This window comes from Engraulis encrasicolus, chromosome 20 (assembly GCF_034702125.1).
Source record: "Engraulis encrasicolus isolate BLACKSEA-1 chromosome 20, IST_EnEncr_1.0, whole genome shotgun sequence".
Taxonomy (NCBI): domain Eukaryota; kingdom Metazoa; phylum Chordata; class Actinopteri; order Clupeiformes; family Engraulidae; genus Engraulis; species Engraulis encrasicolus.
This window is the reverse complement of record NC_085876.1, coordinates 21,122,822-21,137,062: the sequence shown is the minus strand read 5'-3', so window position 1 is coordinate 21,137,062 and position 14,241 is coordinate 21,122,822. Positions and strand designations below refer to the sequence as shown.

At 42.2% G+C, this 14,241-nt stretch overlaps 2 long non-coding RNA genes across 2 annotated transcripts; both read right to left on the bottom strand.

The window, feature by feature from the left end:
• Positions 1-3,933: 3,933 nt before the first annotated feature.
• Positions 3,934-7,616, bottom strand: LOC134436395 (uncharacterized). Its single transcript, XR_010032199.1, has 7 exons — positions 7,444-7,616; positions 6,063-6,132; positions 5,762-5,866; positions 5,234-5,312; positions 5,020-5,129; positions 4,699-4,803; positions 3,934-4,102 (listed from the first exon to the last, which is right to left on the bottom strand). It is a non-coding gene; the product is annotated as an uncharacterized LOC134436395 (long non-coding RNA).
• A 4,379-nt stretch (positions 7,617-11,995) lies between these two features.
• Positions 11,996-14,078, bottom strand: LOC134435785 (uncharacterized). The gene is made up of 3 exons (XR_010032094.1): positions 13,803-14,078; positions 12,177-12,287; positions 11,996-12,085 (listed from the first exon to the last, which is right to left on the bottom strand). It is a non-coding gene; the product is annotated as an uncharacterized LOC134435785 (long non-coding RNA).
• Positions 14,079-14,241: the final 163 nt, after the last annotated feature.

The following is a 14,241-nucleotide window of genomic DNA, read 5'->3' as shown; positions in this document are numbered from 1 at the left end:
AGTGATTCGAATGCAATGAGAATAGTTGCATTATACTCCAATCTCCAGATGTGGCATGAAAAGCCTGTGAAGTTTTTTTAAAAATCATTTAGAGAGTGTAGACCAAATAGGCTGTTTGATAGAACATTTGACTATGTTACACCCTATTTTTTCTTTCAAGTCTTTCTTGGCTCATGTTGTGGAGTTAGAAACTGGATTGTCAAAATCTGCCATATACCGCAATGGTGAAGCATCTCTAAAAAAAAAATCCTGATTCCAGATCGTGATCCGGATCACCAGCAAAATGTAATCACTTGTTCCTTGTGTCATTTCCAACAACTCCACAAAGTTTCATCCCAATCCATTCTTAACTTTTCGAGTTATCCTGCTGACAGACAAACAATCAGACAGACAGACAGACGTGGTAATTTTATGTCTGAGTTTTTATGATGCGTCTAAAAGTGTATACAGCTTTCTGAGCAATACAAGGGTTAACTAACAGGGGACAAAAAAACAAGAAGAAAAATATTAACAAGTTTAGTTAGCCTAATTAAGTTTAGTGAGAGAGAGAGCGAGCGAGAGAGAATGTGTTTATTTATGTGTGTGTATGTGTGTGCGTGTGTGTGTATGTGTATATGCGTGTTTCTTTTCCAAGAAATGAGAAGTGTGCACCTTATTAAAGAACATTTTCTAAGTCAACCATAACATTGATGCAGATATTCTTGAACCTGCAGTCCTATTCCACGTGTCTTGTCAGTCATCATATTTATGGCAGCAAGAAGCTATAACAGTGTTACTTTACCGTTCTTGTGTTTCATTCTCACTCTGTGTTCCACCATCACAACATTCAACAAGATTGACACTACAAGTCACACATTTCGCAAAGTGCCATGCAAGGTCTCACATTAATTAGTGTCATTTTGACAGCAGAAGTAACTAACTTTTACGCCTTGTCCCCCATTAAATACTGTCATTTTGATAGCAGAACTACATAAGTACAGTGCAGAGAGAGTGAGAATAGCTTGCTGGCAACAGATTAGCCACCAGATCTGTTGTTTTTTCAACAGTCTGCACTTGATTTTCTTTATAGGCCTATGCATTCTGTCATGGCTCGATCTGTTATCTCCCTATTTTTCATAATCCGGCCTTAGACTACGTATAATGCAGTAACGTGGGAAAGGATATGTGAGATACTAGCGTATGGTTGCATGGTGTGTGTACCCAAGGAAGGAACATTAGCATTATCTTAGCGATGAGGGGCGAATCTTAGCGCCTAACTCAGTCCTCGGCTCACGTAGCCCGCCACCGCAAGCTGTTTGTTTCGTTAGTCCATTCAAATTAAGGAGTAGGTCCACTGATCTTCTCCACACTCCACACAGGGACTGCAGATGGAAATTAGCTATATAGCTATAATCTGGCACAAGCCATCTTTTTACTTCTGTAATCAATGTGTATTGTGCATGGTCCCTGTTGAACTAAACTAAATAAACTAAAACTAAAACACTGCGTTCTTCCACCAATACCAATACATCTAAGTGCATGCAAAAGGGAGTCGCGTCGGCTATAGGCAGACTCTCCTCCTGCTCCTCCTCCGACGTGACAATCAACAACCCCAATGTTCACCTCCACCAGGCTTATATGGGCGGTCTCAACCCAAAACCAATGCCATTCTTAACTTGGGCTGCGTGGGGTGTGGTCTTACATTGCCCACGGGGACCCCAATTCAAGTCTGGCCGCGGCCATTTCCCAGCCCTGCCCCATCTCTCTCTCCCAATCTTTTCCTGTCTACTCTCACACTGTCCTGTAATAATACAGCCCAAAAAGCCAAAAAGGTTTAATATTACCTGGGAAAATAAGTAGTCATCATCCTTTCATAATAATAATAATAATTGTATTTGTATAGCACAATATTAAACAAGGCATGCATCTCAAAGTGCTTAACAATTGGATAAACATCATTGTTAAAATGAAGATAAAAAAGCAGAAAAGAGAGAGAGAAACAAGAAAGAATAGCAAGAAGACAAAAGAAGAAACTAGACGTAATAGAGAAAATAAGAAGATAGGTATATGACCTTATTTATATTGTACATTATACATCATTGTCAATATTGAGTGTGTGTGTGTGTGCGTGTGTGTGTGTGTGTGTGTGTGTGTGTGTGTGTGTGTGTGTGTGTGTATGTGCTTGCGTGCGTGCGTGCGTGTGCGTTTGTGTGTGTGCGTGCGCATGTACGTTTGTGTGCGTGTGTGTGTGTGTGTGCATGCATGTACGTACGTTTGTGTGTGTGTGTGTGCGTGTGCGCGCGCTTGTGCGTGTGCGTGTGTGTGTAAAGGAGTGTGTGAAGGTGCATCCAACTGTGTGTGCTTTGTGTCCACATACAGGGAGAATCAGTATCACCCTGCAATCCGTCTAGCCTGGGAACTCCCATACTGCCTTTAGTTCTACACAATCGTTTCTCACTTGTGATTAGGTCTGGTGTTAACCAGGCAACAATCCGTCTGGGCTTTCAAGAGACTGAAGTGGAACCACACGTTGTGTGAAGCTCAAGTGATCGAAGCTTTGTGTTGTTTGAACACAACACAGCACGAAAAGGGGGATTTGTGACAATGAACTCGTCCCTAATCGTCCACGGACTTGCCTAACTTTCGTCTGATTTTGAGCGCTTGAGAGAATCAAAACTAACAATTTTGATGACACCTAAATCGCCCGGAAGCGAATCGCGAGCCGCGATAGGTCTCACAGCAGGGTGTTAATGGCCCAACGATTACCACATGAAAGGCAATGACAGCCAGCCCGGAACGCGGACTAGCCTTGCTCTTATTGGACGAAAAAGACACGTGACTCAAAGTAAAAGAGCTGCGCTATTGGTTAGCAGCTACGACCTTCTATTGGTCACGTTGGATTAATTTATGCAGACCGTATACAGTAGGTCCGTATAATTATGCAAAAATTATTATTAATAATATACCTAGGTTGATTTTACTTTGTATAGTCACATCATTATAGGCTGCACTGTGATGGGGCTTTAGTATGCATGATGTGAATTTATTGATAAAATGAAAATGAATGAAATGAAAATGATTTTTTAAAATAGGCTTTTAATATCACACCAAACAATGTACACACACTTTGACAAGAACCATGCAACTACACACATACCCTGCAAACAATATACTAGGCCTATATATGCAGTGATGTACACAGCACTCAGGTCACAAATGTACAACTAGGAAACATTCATTGCCGACAAGTTAAGTTTGGGCAGGCTGTCATCATGCTTTAGCGTACGTATCGCACGCTAGTGCATGGTGCGACGCATTTTGAATTCAAAGCGTGCTCCTCAACGCAACGGTAAAGCGCTTTCATGCACTTTTGACTAGTGACGAGGTTTGCGCAGTTTTCCCGCCGTGTCGGCGATTTTGTTTTGTCACAGCGCATGTCTGTTACTAAACGCAAATATGTTTTGCTGTGCCCTAACCAAAACCACCCCTAAACCTAACCTGTCAGTGAAGTAATGTTTCTGCTGCTTTACTTTTGCCAAGAACAGCGAGATTAGGCGAATTTCTACCTAAATTGTGCCTAAACCAAAACCATCCCTAAAACTAACCTGTCACAGGGCGTTGTGGAGCACGACTTAACTTGAAAATGCGTATTGGACCCACGCGATAGTGAGTTCAAATCAGCGTGTCATAGATACGCTTAGCCTATGCATGATGTTTGGGAAGGGCACAATTCATAAAACTCAGAAACATACAATGCTTTTTCAAAAAAGGGTTCTATGTTCCCCGCTGCATCCAAGTAGACTGCTGCCACATTGCTAAGAGCAGGTTGTTGTTACATCTGACAGGTTAGGTTTAAGGATAGTTTTAGTCAGGGCACATACAAAAATGGATTTTAGTAAAAGTTGTCAATTCATAGTAAATATGTGGTAAATATGAAAGTAAGAGGAAAAATACTACAGGTACTGCCTTTTAATACAGACTATACAGGTATGTACAACATTATAAACATTGCTGTTGATTTCATGTTCTTCAGACGCCAATCATGCCAGCAGGGTCTACTGAAGGTCTCTGGTCACTGCGTCCTCGTCATACTGCAACAGGCACTCAGTCTCACTTCTGGGAGCTGTAGAAACAACAAATAAATTAATACTTCACCATGCACCTCATATTGACATAGCAAATATATCAATAAGCAAGTCATATTGAGCCCAACAGGGATAATCTCCTATTTCAGTCTTCTATGGTCTCATGCACTATGTCTCCCTGCCAGGATATGTAGGATGTAAGAAAATAAATCAAAACATAGCAATGCACAGCATTGAGAACTTATCTATAAAGTAGCACAAGTCATATTGCCAATGTAGGCCAGGGGTGGGGAACCTATGTCTGGAGGGCCGTTTGCAGCCCTTGAGGCCGTTTTATCTGGTCCCCGATATAATTTTAATGTTATTCAGCTTCACATAAAATATGACATTTTGTAAAGGAACCTTAGAAAATACATTTGCAATACAATTAAGTTATATTCAGGGAAGCTGAAGAAGGTGGTGTTTGTTTAAATGTGGCTGCCTTCAATATAGGTCTAAAGTGAAGGGGAAAATCCTGGTTTGTGTTCATAGTACGGCCCTTGGAGAACTTTTACGGCCCCTCGGGTGAATTTGAATTGGCCCTTCGAATGAGAAAGGTTCCCCACCACTGACGTAGGCTATAGGTTAAGCTTACCCTCTTTCACTCTTCTGTGGTGAGACTGTGCCCATTTTGGGTTGACCTCCACACGCGTCTGTAGCACAGCACACAGGATTGCAGGACACAGCATCCTGCAGGACACTACAAAAAAAAAAACAAGGGGAATGAATAAATTACCTGACCAGTTATTAAACAAATGAAAATTGATGTGCCAGAGCTGTGGTAAAAGTAACCTTGGGTCCAAATCATCTAGGCCTAGGGTGTGTGTGTGTGTGTGTGTGTGGTAAATCCAGTGTTCACATTATTCAGATATGAGAATTAATTCATTCATTCATTTTAACTGACATTAGTACATACCCATATCAGTGCCATTTCACCCTGCCAAGACACTGGACCTGGGTCTATTGGAGCTCTCTGCTCAGGGTGTCCTCGTTATACTGCAGCAGGCACTGTTGTTTCTATAGTTCCTAGAAGCGAGACAAATAAATAAATACTTTGCCATGCACCTCATATTGACATAGCAAATATGTCAATAAGCAAGACCTATTGAGCCCAACAGGGATAATCTTACACTATATCAGTTTTCTGTGGTCTCTTGTAAGATTGGCCCATCACCATTCTGCAGGACACTACCGTCTCCCTGCCAGGATCTGTAGGATGTAAGAAAATAAATCAAAACATAGCAATGCACAGCATTGATTACTTATCTATAAAGTAGCACAAGTCATATTGACAATGTAGGCCAGGGGTGGGGAACCTATGTCTCTAGGGCCGTTTGCGACCCTTGAGGCAGTTTTATCTGGCCCCCCGATATAATTTTAATGCTATTCAGCTTCACATGAAATATGACATATTTTGTAAAGGAATCTTAGAAAATACATTTGCAATACAATTAAGTTATATTCAGGGAACCTGAAGAAGGTGGCGTTTGTTTAAATGTGGCTGCCTTCAATATAGGCCTAAAGTGAAAGGGAAAATCCTGGTTTGTGTTCATAGTACGGCCCTTGGAGGACTTTTACGGCCCCTCGGATGAATTTGAAGCGGCCCTTCGAATGAGAAACGTTCCCCGACCCTGACGTAGGCTATAGGTTAAGTTTACCCTCTTTCACTCTTCTGTGGTGAGACTGTGCCCATTTTGGGTTGACCTCCACACGCGTCTGTAGCACAGCACACAGGATTGCAGGACACAGCATCCTGCAGGACACTTCAAAAAACAAGGGGAACGAATAAATGACCTGCCCAGTTCTATAAAAAAGAATACCCTGAAAAAGAACACCCTGTTGTTTCTACAGCTCCTAGAAGCGAGACAAATAAATTAAATATTTTGCCATGCACCTCATATTGACATAGCAAATGTATCAATGAGCAAGTCATATTGGTCACAAAGAAGTTAATCTTACATTCTTTCAGTCTTCTATGGCGAGTTAGGCCTTCAGGTGACTCGTCTTCGCCATATTATGAGACAGCAGCCTGTGAAAACATGGTAAATAGAATAACCCATTAACCTTGGGTCCTAATATAATACATGTACATAAACTAGCCTACATTATTTAGACAAGGTCAGTAGACCTCCACGTGAAACAATAAGAAAAAGTGACCATACATAATTTCAATTTCTTGAAGAGGCCATCTACACTTATTTGTGCAACAAGTGCTGTTTTGAGGACCCATACTTTTAAAGGACAGGTTGCCTACTGTTGCAAATGGCAGGGTATTTCACATTGATTTCGGGGTGGCGTGCTCAACTTGACCACTCTGGTCGACATTGAGCTCGCGCTGATACATTGGGCTCGCGTTACTGAGAGCTGCCGCCAGAACTCCTCACAGTTAGCTTTCATAATATAGAACCATTGACAGTATAGAACGCAACAAGGAAGAATCGGTCGGTTTGGTGAAAGGGCAAGGTGTTTCAAGGGATGTTAGCTACTCGATACATAGTAGTGACGCTACGACCAAGCTACTAGAGAATGTTAGCTACTGCCCAGCACTGAAAACCAACATACCCAGACGGCACACCAGTCTTTCCAACGTCGCCTAGATGCATTTTTGCCGCTGTAAAATACATTGGCAAGGCGTCTAAGCGTTAGTTCATCAGCGAAATGCCGGGCAGACGTGAAAAATGAGCAGTGCCCAGCATCTAGTTGATGAGCTAACGCAATAGCATGCTAACGGTAGCCTTTGTCTATCTTTAGGCACGGTGGGGGATGGAGACTCCCAACTGAGATCGCTCCCGGACGTGCGGTCCCAGGTGTTTCTATCACTCCCGGACGTGTAGTCCCACCCGATTATATTTCACGTATTATCATATACTGCCACACACAAGCAATTTAGGGTTAGGGTTAGGGTTAAGGTTAGGGTTAGAAACAAAAAACTAACATCAACAACATAACTAGCTCCGCCATATGGCGGTGGTACCGATAGTCTGGCTAGTGGGAGCGAGATGAAAGGGGAGCGTCCTGGGTTGGGAGCGTCAATCAGGGAATCCTTTAGGCAGGGGAAAGGCAACTGAGAACTAGCAATGTCAAACAATTTACCATCAACAAGTATAGTTAACATATTCACTGTTTCACCACAGCATTTTGTCATTACGATGCTCGCAAGTCATCAGAATTTCCTAGCGTACAGCAGCAACTAGTGTAGTCACATTGAGGGGACTTGAGCTACCAGCTATGTAAAGCGGCTGTGCCATAACTTAGCAATGGCGGATCTGTGTTCAGAGGAGCTATTCAATCGCTCTTGAGTACTGAAACTTTAAACCACAGTTGAGTAAAATGTACTTACATGTATATGAATCCCATTTTCCGTTGGTATGTGAGGAACTTTCCCCCCATATCGCCAAGAAACTTGTAAACCACACAGACAACGCGTGGTTCTGTTCAATCAGGAAGGTGCTGTTGACCGCGGCTGATGGCTTCTTTGTGGCTTGTGTGTGGAATTCGCATTGTGCCCATTCGTTTTACTGCCACCTAAAGGCTTGGTGTAGAACTAATTTAACCAGAGACGGTCTATTTTCAACTACACTCTTAAAAAGGCTGGGTCAAAAACAACCCAAATTGGGTTATTTTCTGACCCAGGCCCTGGTTCAGTATTGGGCCTACCCTTTGCCTGGGTTAAAATATTTTAACCCTCAGATTGGGTCATTCCTCTAAACCAACTAAATGGGTCATTCTGACCAAATTGCTGTGTTAAAAGAACCCATTACATGGGTCAGACCTACTACCACATTATTGGGTCATATTGACTTCTTTGTTGGGTTCATACTTTAACCCAATATTGGGTATTTAAATTGCAAGGAGATTTACAAAAAACAATTATGACTTTACATTAGTACATTAAGGTGAAATATACCAGAATTGTTTACCAATACAATTGAGATCAATTTAAAAAACAAAATACAAGAATGCATAATATTTCAGATCTCTTTTTTATTGCTGAACAATGTAGATAATTAACAATAAAATTCATAAAAGTATACTATAAAGATGCAAATCACAGCAGTGTAGCATTAACACATCATAGCATTGAAGCAATAAACCCTTAATTGAATTTACATGCATCTTTGTAGCCTCTTTGCAAAGATGGGTTATCAGCAAGACTGATCACTCATGACCGAAAAGACTCAACTACATCACAGCAACATTGCTACGACATTACCAAGAGCCTTAAGTAACAGGTTAAAACTCAGTCACTACAATATTGGTGACAGTAAAGTTAAAACATAGGCTCTGCTAAAAGGGGTTAAAAGGACTACTGAAGCAGATCATGATATTCTCCATAGGATTGCATTCAAATCTCACACCAATCTATTTAAGCCAGATGCAGACTCAAAAATGTAAAAGTTCAATGCAAAGAAAGGTTGAAACGCACACTGATGACCTCCCTTGTCATCCCTTTTCATTTCGAGACGATTCGAGCCAACATAGCCCCTTCTCTACCGGATTTTAATCTGGGGTGTACTCACTTTTGTGAGTACATGTTCAAACATTAATGGCTGTATTTTGCTTTTTTCTGAGTGAACAAGAAATTTAAGCGGTTAAATATGTTGTTAAAAGGTCACTAATCATTGTGTCAAAGTTACATTTCTGTAATGCTTTCCTATGAAAAGATATACTCAAAAATCTGCAAAACGGTGAGGGGTGTATTCACTTTCGTGATATACTGTGTGTATATATATATATATATATATATAGCAGGAAGGCAGAGGAAGAAGAGATAGACAGAGAATGTAGAGTCATAAGGTCAACGTAGGTTAGGACCAGGATTCTTAGATGTGTAAGGTCCATAGTGGCTGGGCCTATCATAAATCATAGATAGTCACACAGAGATTGGGCGCTCAGGTGCGGCCCCTGGTGGCATCAGGGGTGAGGAAAAACTCCCTTTCGCTTGATTCATAGTTTGTAAGGGGGAAAAAAAAGCTGAGTGAGGTCTGAGAAAAAAGACCCCCTATAGTCAGGAAGAAACCTCAGGCAGAGACCAGCGGCCACCTAGGGGAGCCCCCCTGTCAGGGCTGGTTGCGAGTAGTAAGGGCGCTGCGGCAGCTGGGACACTATGACGCCTTGGCAGCTAGGAGTTGGCAAGGATGAAGAGGTGGGTCTTCAGCTGCTTCTTGAAGGAGTCGACGGAGGTGGCTGATCCGATCTCGATGGGGAGGGCGTTCCATCTCTTGGGCGCATAGCAGGCAAACGCGGCGTCGCCGATCTTCTTCTGCGGGGGGGTGGGGGTCCTTAGCAGCTTGGCATCAGTGGACCTGAGAGCGTGAGCAGGGGCATAAAAAGAGAGCATGTCTGAGATATAACTAGGGGCAAGTCCATTTAATGCTTTAAATACTGTGAGCAGAATCTTAAAGTCGATTCTGTATGAGACAGGTAACCAGTGCACGTCTGCCAAGACAGGAGAGATGTGCTCTCTCATTCTGGTTCTTGTTAGGATTCTTGCCGCAGAATTTTGAATGAGTTGCAATTTGTCAATTAATTTTTTTGGGAGACCAGAGAAGAGAGCATTGCAGTAGTCTATCCTACTGGTGAAAAAGGCATGAATAAGTTTCTCAGCGTCTTGTCGGGGGGCCAAGCCGCGCACTTTGTTGACATTTCTAAGATGGAAAAAAGCAGATTTTGTTATCTTGTTGATGTGAGGCTCAAAGCTCAAATCCGAGTCTATGACCACACCTAGGCTAGTAACCTTATCTTTAATGTGTATGCTTAGGTCACCTAGGCTTGAGTGGAGTTTTGCACGTTTTTTTCTTAGGCCCAATGAGCAACACTTCGGTTTTATCCTCATTTAATTTTAGGAAGTTACTGTTCATCCAATCTGTGATGGCAGACATGCATTTAGTCAAGGCATGAATGCCAGTGGTTTGGCTAGGCTCGACAGAGATATATAGTTGAGTGTCATCGGCATAGCTATGAAAATCAACATTGTGCTCTCTGATGATGGAGCCCAGGGGCAACATATATAGAGAGAAGAGGAGAGGGCCCAAGCAACTACCCTGAGCAACTCCAAAAGGCACATCATACTTGTTTAAGACGTATTCTCCGATGGTGACAAAAAACTGCCTTCCTGTAATATATGTTTTGAACCACTCTAAGACGTGACCGGACAAGCCTACCCAAGATTCAAGGCGGTCAATTAGTATGTTGTGGTCTATCGTGTCAAAGGCGGCACTGAGGTCGAGGAGGATAAGTGCTGAAACTTTGTTTGCGGCAGTGCTGAGCCTAAGATCACACACACACACACTGGTATATAAAATGTTATTTCTGACTTGACTGCACCGGAATGACTGTGCCTACCGGTGCCCAAAGAGGAAGACAAAAAAAAAGACAACAAGTTTGAGAGTTTGGCAAACAAATAGACAGAACATACAGTAAACCGTAGCAAAATTGTCTTAAGTGACACCACACAGTAGGCATTCCATACACATTCACAGAACCAAAGAACAATATCAGGCCTCATTGTGTGTGTGTGTGTGAGTGTGTGTGTGCATTAACGCCTGCTGTTGTGCATTGATATAAAAAACTTACTTCATACATGCCGATGATATCCAAGAGCTTCTTGAATAAGTAGTGTGGCCGCCGACCCAGCTGAACAGCATTCTTCTCCTTTTACTTGTGTCCTACAGCCAAAAAATAAGCAGTTATTGTGATTTTATTGTTAAAGTAATAGGCCTACAATACAGCTGACATACACATTTATCCTGAACTGCGTTGTTGGGTCCTGACAAGCCAGTGGTAGTGAGAACAATGTAATTGGATGTTGAAACTAGTAGGGATTTTCCTTTAAAGGGACACTGTGCAGGAAATGGTCAAAAAAGGTACTGCAACTATGCTGCTCGTTGAAACTGGGCTGCCTATTGCCAAATTTGATCTTTGCATGAAAGTTTTACTAAGTAATAAACAAATATTTTCTAGCATGGTCCAAGTAGTCATTTTTGCAGCTAAAAATGGCTATTTTTGGAAATTCAAAATGGCGGACCATGGAGAAGATCCCCCTTTTCATGTATGAAAAGTGCAATTTTTCAAGTCATAATGAATGCTTAGAATTTGATGGTGGTGGTAAGCATTAATGAAAAAGGTAACATAAGTGAATGGGCAGCATGAATTCTGGAAATAAACAACTAAAAAATCTCACACAGTGTCCCTTTAAGGTTGTGTGTGTTTATCTGTGTGTGGTGTAGAGTGGGGCTGTGCATGCGCATGTGTCCGCATGTGTGTATGAGCATATGTGTGGTGTGTGTGTGTGTGTGTGTGTGTGTGCACGCATGGGCTGTTATGCATGACATAAAAAGATCTTACTTCCTACATCCTGATGTTTGAGGACTCCTCGGATAAGTAGTGTCACAGACCCAGTAGAGCAGTAGTCCTCTTGTCCTACAGCAGAAAAAGAACTATGAGTAATTGGGATTTTACTTTGAAATATATAGTACAACTGGTACACATGTTTACAATTCTTGGATCATACACTCACATTTCAGTGCCGCGTTCTTTCCTCGATGCAGACACAGCTCCATACACTTTAAGCGGTTTTGGTGCCAGGTCATCACGTCCATCGAGGAACGGACTACCGGAATGACTGTGCCTGCCGGTGCCCAAAGAGGAAGACAAAAAGACAGACAACAAGTTAGAGAGTTTGGCAGACAGATAGACAGAACATACAGTAAACCGTAGCAAAATTGTCTGAAGTGACACCAGACAGTAGTCATTCCATACACATTCACAGCATCAAAGAACAATATCAGGCCAGCTCTCATTGTTTGTGTGTGTGTGTGTGTGCGCGCGCGTGTGCGAGCGCATTCACGCCTGCTGTTGTGCATGACATTAAAAACTTACTTCATACATGCCGATGATATTTAAGGGCTTCTTGAATAAGTAGTGTGGCCGACGCCGACCCAGCTGAGCAGCATTCTTCTCCTCTTACTTGTGTCCTACAGCTGAAAAATAAGCAGTTGTTGTGATTTTATTGTTCAAGTAATAAGCCTACAATACAGTTGATACACATTTATCCTGAACTCACTGACTTACATCTCTCAGACAATCCAAATCGGTTTTCATCGGTTTACTTCTTCAGTGACTTAGTTCCAGTTTCCTACACACCCAGCTGTCTTGGTAACAGGTCAGAGGAGAGAAGTCCACCTTATCCAGAGCAGAAGAGACAAAAATGACAAAACGTTTCAGAGCTTTGCAGACACACCTTCAAACAGACAACAGACAACCTTAAATAAATGTATGAAAGGCTTTTGTCTCACTACTACACACAACTTTACATTTTTCATTTACATAAACAAAACTATAAACCAACCAGTCTCTTCGTAAATACTGCAGAGTACAATATCACACACTCACACTAGAACTAAGTTACACACGCACGATTTCATGCAAAGCTTGTTGAAGTAGCTGTTGCCTATAGCCACAACTTTCTTTAAACCAGGAAACTTCCCTGTAGCGTCAACAAAGCAACACATCCCTGCTCGTGAATGAAAGAAATTGGATAACTATTCCCTCCGTAATTTTGGAACACAACGACTGGTGAATGTAAACACGTTTTCCACGCGTAGCCTTCATCCGCATTTATCAAACAGCTACGTAGTAGAGCCACAGTCTCTTACAGAATCTGTGGTAGAGCTACGACTCTAACCAAGCAAGCAAAGCACATACGAGATAAGAAACGCCAGTTGACACACAAACAATAAACAATTGTCGCGACAACATTTTCTTGCACAAGCAAGCTGACCAAGCACATGATGCGACTTACCACACCTAACATACCGGTAATATTTCATGCGCGAGCTATCCCTCCCTCTGCCTTTATCAGAGTTCGGACTTGTGAAAGGTGCAAGTCGCAGTGAGCTGAGCTCGGAAGAACATCGCAGGAGTCAGGAGAAGTCACACAACACAAGCACTTGCTCTCATAAAACTAGTTCTAGTTGACACAGAAAAAGAAGAAAGCCCGTCGACTCCCCTACAGTATGTAGAACTAACATGACACTTGTGGAAACCGAAGACAGTCTCCAGATGCCAGCTTGCGGACCCCAAACGAAAATGCTGTCGTTATGAACTGAATTCTAGGTCGAGTGGAGCCAGGTAGCGGCTAGATATAGTTAGCTAATTTCTCAGATTTGTGTCAGTTGCGTCCTGCATTAGGCTAGTAGTATCACAGCCCGTATAGAAAGTATATCGCCTCACTGTGTACTGAACCTCAATTTATCGTTGAGTAGACACAGTACAGTACCTAAAAGAATCTGCCCAACCACTGACAGCCAACCAGCCGTTATAAGCTATGCGAAATAGCAACCAAATGAATCCCAGAGGGGCTAACATTATGACTTACCGTAGTGTCTTGGTTATTAGCTAACTGACAGAACCTGGACGAAGGCTGGACGAACATACTACTTTCCAATGAAATGTAGCAAATATATTCCCAAATCCACCACAGGATAGCAAAACCGCTGCAGTTATGACAAAGTGCTTATTCATTTGCTCCTTGCCCTTAAAAGAGTAGTTACCGTTTCCTCCTATTCGAAATGGGTATAGCTTTCTATGAAATGTGCCTTAATATACTCGCCACAAACAGGAACTCACGGCTGACGCATATTTACACCGCGAAAAGCAATATGGCAAGTTTATATGTAATAAAAGGCGCACACTTACCGAAACAATGCTTTCACATGCCATCCGGTGTCCTTTCTTCTGGACGTTGGTAGTCTACTGGTAGCCGTTTTGGCAATGGCGACCGGGCGGTAAAATTCAAAATTCAAATATCTTGACAAGATAACTTAGATTACAGGGTTGAAATGACCCAGGGCCTGGGTGCTGATGTGGGTCTAGCGAATAACCCAGGTAATGGGTACGGAAAATGACCCAATATGGGTTATATTTAACCCATTTTTCATAGAAAAGCAATTGACCCAGGGGTTTAGTCAAAGTAATAACCCAGCTCTTTTTAGAGTGTAACTTTCAACAATCCTTGCTTTAGTTCAGAATACCATTTAAAAACCAGAGTGGCCAAGCACATTGATGTTTTTCCTCAAAAGCAGCTGAGGAACCTTTTTAATTCGAAGGGTCACTTCAAAATGTATGTCCAAGAAAG